At 48.9% G+C, this 5,904-nt stretch overlaps 1 long non-coding RNA gene across 1 annotated transcript; it reads left to right on the top strand.

Annotated features, from left to right (window-relative positions):
- Nucleotides 1-589: 589 nt before the first annotated feature.
- LOC123841715 (uncharacterized) lies at nucleotides 590-3,654 on the top strand. The gene is made up of 4 exons (XR_006790274.3): nucleotides 590-906; nucleotides 1,027-1,259; nucleotides 2,700-2,843; nucleotides 3,054-3,654. It is a non-coding gene; the product is annotated as an uncharacterized LOC123841715 (long non-coding RNA).
- Nucleotides 3,655-5,904: the final 2,250 nt, after the last annotated feature.

The raw sequence follows: 5,904 nt of genomic DNA, 5'->3' as shown, positions 1-5,904 counted from the left end.
CACTCTCCACTACGGCTTTCCTATCACCATGCCCCAAACGTCCTTGCCCTGAAAACCATCACCCTTCCTTAGTCCTGTGATCAACCCCCTGCCCTTCACGCTTGCCCCTACCGCCCCCTCTGTAAGCAGGTCCCACACCTCCTCTGCATATCCTGACTCCATCCTCTGCTGATGTGACTCTTAAGGCTTTAGTTTCACATTGTCCTCTCTCCTGACCCTGATCTCCAACTTCCTATTAGTCATTTCTACTTGGATATGCCAGAGGGACCTAATGTTCAACATGCCTAAACGACACTCCTCGAATTCCCTCAGACCTACTGCCTTTCATCCATACTCCCATTTCATTTACTCACAGATGCTAGATTAGATCTTTTATTTCTCTTTCATTTTTACATATAACCCTCCTCCCTCAGCCCCTTCTCTGCTGGCGGCTTTTACTTTCTTTGGTTTCTTCCAGAATCCATTTATTTATTGCACACTTAGTACACTGAGTGCCAGGCATTGTGCTAGGCTCTGGGGCTGTCATGGTAAACAAGACAGACAAGTTCTGGGCTCGCAGGCTCTGCGGCTAAACAGAGGTCACAGATGAGTCAGCAGGCAACCATAATCCAGAGCAACAAGTGCTTTGTTGGGAGATACACAGAGCACTGTGAAGACTGACGAGAGGTATCTAACCTTCTCCGGGGAGGTTAGTGCAGGCAATAGGAAGACAGTAAGAAAGACCTGTAGCAATTATCTAGGGGGAGGAGAATTTAAGGGTGTTGCCGGCATATGTGAAGGACCAGAGCCAAAAAGGACAGCAGGACACATTGGTGAATGAAAGGCGTTCCCTAGGACCGAAGCCTGAGCTCCAGGTGGGGAGCGGATCTGACAGAACTGCTGGCCAGGTCGCATCAAGCTCGTTGGGTGAGTTAAAAGAGTTTGGAAGTCATTCCAAGAACAATCTTGAACGTTCAAAGGGTTTGGGGCAGAGGAGGGGTGTGATAGGATTGGTGTGTGAGAAAGGCCGCTCTGGTCTCTCCTTAGTGTGGCAAACAGCAGGGAAGGAGGCCAGAGCAGAGCGGAGGAGCTCCGGCTTGAGGTTGTTGCCTTAACCTGGGAAGAGAAAACGGTGAATGGTGCCCATAACTGGGGCAAACAGCCCACATCCATTCGTTTCTAATCTTGATGGACTTCTTGGGCACATGCTAGGTTGCAGGCGCTGGAGGAGATGCCAAGATGACTAAGCCTGTTTCCGGACTGAGGAAGCTCACTGTCTGGTAAGAAACAAATTATTATTCGTCAAATAAATAAAGGATTGCAATGCAGTGTGATAGGTGCTATGACAGAGGTAAGGACAAATGCCCGTGGGAGTCAGAGGTGGGCAGCCCAAGAGGCCTGCTAGGGGTGGCCACAGTTCTTTCCCTCCAGGGGAGGTGAGCTTTGCCTCCCCACCCTGGAAGAGGGTATTCTTACTTCACTCAGAAGTGAAGTGTGGTTGAAACTAGGCCTTTGTGCCCCAGTTCTTGGGAGACTGAACTCTGTGAGGCCCAGGAGCCCAGGTTGACACTCCCCGGGAAGGCTGCCTCCAAGACTGCTAGGACGGGCTCCACAGAGACCATGTCAAGAAGCCAGTCCGGAGTATAGAACTTCCCTGCCCTCACCCGGCATGAATTTGCTCAAGAAAGTTTTAGTCCCAAAGGATTTGTTAATAAGGGATCATTTCTCTCTTCTGCCTGCCCAGCTCCTACGCCTGATTCAAAACCACGTTCAAATTCTGCTCCATTGGTTCTCCCCTTTCAGCATAGAGCCACACCTAAATCTTCACCATCCCCCCAAACCTCCATTCATGAATCGGCATCGCCACAAACTACTCTCTGCTCTTCTGGAACACATTCATAGTAGGTGCTGAGTGAGCAGTGAGCATGTGGGTCAATGGATCGTCTTTCCCCCCTCATTCCAATCCTTAGAGACTTCTACCTTAGGATTTCCACAGCATTATTTCCTCTGATACTCTGATGTGGGTTTGTTCGCGCGCAGATAAGGTTTGTTAATAGTAGCTACAGCCCCTTTTTATGGCATCTCTTCCATCTACCTGTCATAGCGGGCTTTCAGAAATGCAAATCTGACACCATTACCCCCGTGCTTAAAATCTTGCATGAGTGCCTATCTCCCAAGAGATGAACCGAAGCCCCAAGCATGGCATACAAGAATCTTTGGAAGAGGTTCCTTGGGGCCCCTGGGTGGCTCAGTCATTAAACCGCTGCCTTCGGCTCAGGTCATGATCCCAGGGTCCTGGGATCGAGCCCCGCATCGGGCTCCCCGCTCCGCGGGAAGCCTTCTTCTCCCTTTCCCACTCCCCCTGCTTGTGTTCCCTCTCTCGCTGTGTCTCCCTCTGTCAAATAAATAAATAAAATCTTAAAAAAATAAAATAAAAAATGAAAGGTTCCTTGCCAACATTTCTGGCTGTATCCCCTGCTTTCCACAAGACTGAGCTTTTCCATAATAGACTGTGTCCTTGTCTTGGATGTTCTGCCTTGAAAGCTCTCCCTCATCACCTTGTCCGACTGACCTTTTATCTCCACCGTTCAGCATTTTACTTCAAATGCCTTCTTTAAGGGTTCTCCCTTGACTCACTCACCCTCTCCATTGTGAAAAATGATACTTAGACATATACAACCATATTGTTACTGTTTACATTTCTTTTCTCCATTAAATAGTAAACTCTTTGAGGACAGGGGCTGTGTCTTTGGGACCGCAGGATTTAGCTCAGCACCTGGTTGGAAATGCTTCGGAGGGTCTCAAGAAACAGAAAGAATGATCTTGAAGGATCTATGAAGCAATATTTTTGGTGGGGAGTTCAGGTATGTTCCTGGGTTCCTGGGACTGAGGCTCAAACTCATCCCATGCTCAATGTCGGTGTTTACTTTCCAGTGCCCCACTTGATCTTTACCGCCTCCTCCTACCCTCTCTGCCTTCCTGCCCAACTGCTCCTTTCTCTAAGATCTCTGGTTGCAAATTTCCTTTTTTTTTTTAAATTTTTAAAAAAAATTTTGTTAATTCATTTGACACAGAGAGAGCAAAAGCAGGGGGAGGAGCAGCAGAGGGAGAGGGAGAAGCAGGCTACCTGCTAAGCAGAGAGCCCGATGCGGGGCTCGATCCCAGGACCCTGGGATCAGGACCTGAGCCGAAGGCAGACACTTAACGACTGAGCCACCCAGGCGCCCCAGGTTGCAAATTTCCTGTAAATGTAAGTATACTAAGGTGAGGGTAACTAAGGTGTAAGGTGTATTTGTATTTCAATAATGAGGATGGGGGTGCCTGGCTGGCTCAGTCAGCAGAACGTGTGACTCTTGATCTTGGGGTTGTGAGTTCAAGGCCCATGTTGCGGGGAGCATTTACTTAATTAAAAAAAATTTTAGGGGCGCCTGGGTGGCTCAGTTGGGTAATGTCTGCCTTTGACCCAGGTTGTGATCTTGCGGTCCTGGGATCGAGCCCCGTATCGGGCTCCCTGCTCAGCCAGGAGTCTGCTTCTCCCTCTCTCTCCTTCTGTATCTCCCCCCACTCCCCTGCTCATGCTCTCTCTCTGTCTCTCAACTAAATAAATAAAATCTTTAAAAAAATTTTTTGGGTGTCCCCCCAATTTTTTTTTAAATGAGGATAATTTGGGGGCACCTGGGTGGCTCAGTCAGTTAAGCGACTGCCTTCAGCTCAGGTCATGATCCTGGGGTCCTGGGATCGAGCCCTACATCGGGCTCCCTGCTCAGCAGGAAGCCTGCTTCTTCTCCCTTTGCCTCTGCCCCTCCCTCTCAACTCATGCTATCACTCTCTCTCTCAAAAATAAATAAAATCTTAAAAAATAATAATAATAAATGAGGATAATTTTTAAATTTTATTATTTCATTGGACTCTTAGAAAAATCTTTTGTAGCTGGAAAATAAACCTTCCCTTTTTCTTCTTGCTGACAGCAGCCACAGAGAAGGAGGGCTCTTGGCTAAGAATTTATTGCAGTCTTGCGAGAGCCATAGTCTCCAGGCCTTTTTTTTTTTTTTTGTACAGCTAAGGGAAGTGTATCTGAGACGTGTGGCCCAGCCCAGGGCCTGTGTCTTGTTACCAGATGGTCTGAAGGGGAGAGCGCGAGGGGGTGTGTGGGCGAAGAAGGAAAGGAACTACACACTGCCTGGCATGATAATGTGACTGGGCTGGCTCTGTGGAGAGATGGGCCTCCTGACATTTAGGCTACAGCCTCTGTGAAGGGTTTGTCCTCAAGCAGTGTAAGAGCACGTGTTCAGCGCATCAGTAGCCTTGTTGGCAAGTGGGGAGAGGTGCCCCTACTCACGCTGAAAGCAAGATTGGAAAGGGGCCCTTGACTCAGAGGCCGACACCCACCTTGGACCTCACTGCAGGACCTAGAGCCCAGCATATGAGTAGGACTTGCAGGGTTAAGTCACTGATGGTCCAGAACCCGTGATGTGGACTGGTACTGTGGAGGGGAGGGCGTGTTCCCTCCTGGGATGTGATCCAGCCTCTGGTCGGTCAGGGTGGGGTTTTCTATGAGGTGGGATGGGGGAGTGGAATACACAAGTATTTTGGCAAGGAGGAGCAGTCCTCGGGATAGGGAATCAGGCAAGACTGAGGGTGTGCATATGACGCAGATTTCTGATTGTGAGCTGAGCTGCTTGAAAGCCACGGTGCTGAAGGCAGCTGGTGCTGAACGGGGGCAGGCCTGGAGGCAGAATCTTAGGTCCCCTGTATAAGGTAGGCAAGTATACACTCCTTTTTATAGACGAGACACTGAGGAAGTTGTGAAGAAAGCAATCGCTGACCAAGCCTTGGCTTTGTACTAAGCACTGTGCCAGGTACTTTCTTGAGTTACTTGGTCGGCTTCTCAGGTGGCTGTATGTGGCTGGGGTGGTATCCCATATTTAGAACAGAAGAGTTTGGGTGACTTGCCCAAGGCCTCACAGGTCTCAAAGCTTCCTGGAGGAATCATTTGACTTCCTGGAGCAGTGTCCTTGGCTGCTCAGGGAAAAGCCTTTGAAGAGGGTATCGGGGAAAATGACATGCTGAGTGCAGGTGAATGAATCTCTCGTGGTTACATTTTAGGGATCAGTGGAGGGAGGCCTCTCAAATCACACTTCAAAGGCAACAACAAAGCCTTAGAAGTAAAACCTGCACTGCATGGCTGGTTTGTGTGGGAGACAACTCCTGGGCTCTTTCTAGGCTGCACAGAAAGTACTGGGAACATTAACATGAGAGCAAAGGATTTCACTGAAGGTCACCTAGAAGTAGAGAACAAAGGAATGGCACTAAAAGGGTATCTTTACCCATAAATTTTTCCCATATGGTGAGCAAGTGTTTATTGGGACCAATTATGTGGCTGCTACCATGATAATGGGTGTGGGGGAGTTAAAACCTACAAACCTTGAGCGTTTGAGGCATTTAGAGCAGTGCACATGCACGCACACACACACACACATGCACGCACTATGAGCAGTCCTCTCTCGTGTGTGCCTGTATGCTCACGCAGGCATGGAAGGGTCTGGGTGGAAAGGGACGTGCGGTGAAGTGGCCAGCCAGTCAGGATGAAGGTGTAAAGGCTGGGATGTCTCCTGGGGGCAGACCTGTAATGCTGAAGAGAAGCGCTGCAGACCGTCATAGGGTTTGCCAACTGATGTTTCATCTGGTTGTAGTTAGCGGGTGTCAGCTACATTTCCAGCTCCCGTACCTGCGATAAGGCTAGGAAACTCTGGGAAAACGTACCAGTTTAGTGATAGCAGCAAAGAGGGGGATTAAATGAGTTTATTTATCTGGGAAATTCCGTGATTTATGAGATATCAAGGAAGCAGTGTCTCCCCGTAATGTTAGGAGCCTGGGAGTGTTGACTTCTAGTTTTCTTGACCAGCTCTGTCCTTGACATATAGG

The sequence above is a fragment of the Mirounga angustirostris genome, unplaced genomic scaffold (genome assembly GCF_029215605.1).
Source record: "Mirounga angustirostris isolate CCGP_5_RB_7025 unplaced genomic scaffold, mMirAng1.0.hap1 SCAF_5, whole genome shotgun sequence".
Lineage (NCBI taxonomy): Eukaryota > Metazoa > Chordata > Mammalia > Carnivora > Phocidae > Mirounga > Mirounga angustirostris.
This window is presented reverse-complemented; position numbering and strand designations above follow the sequence as displayed.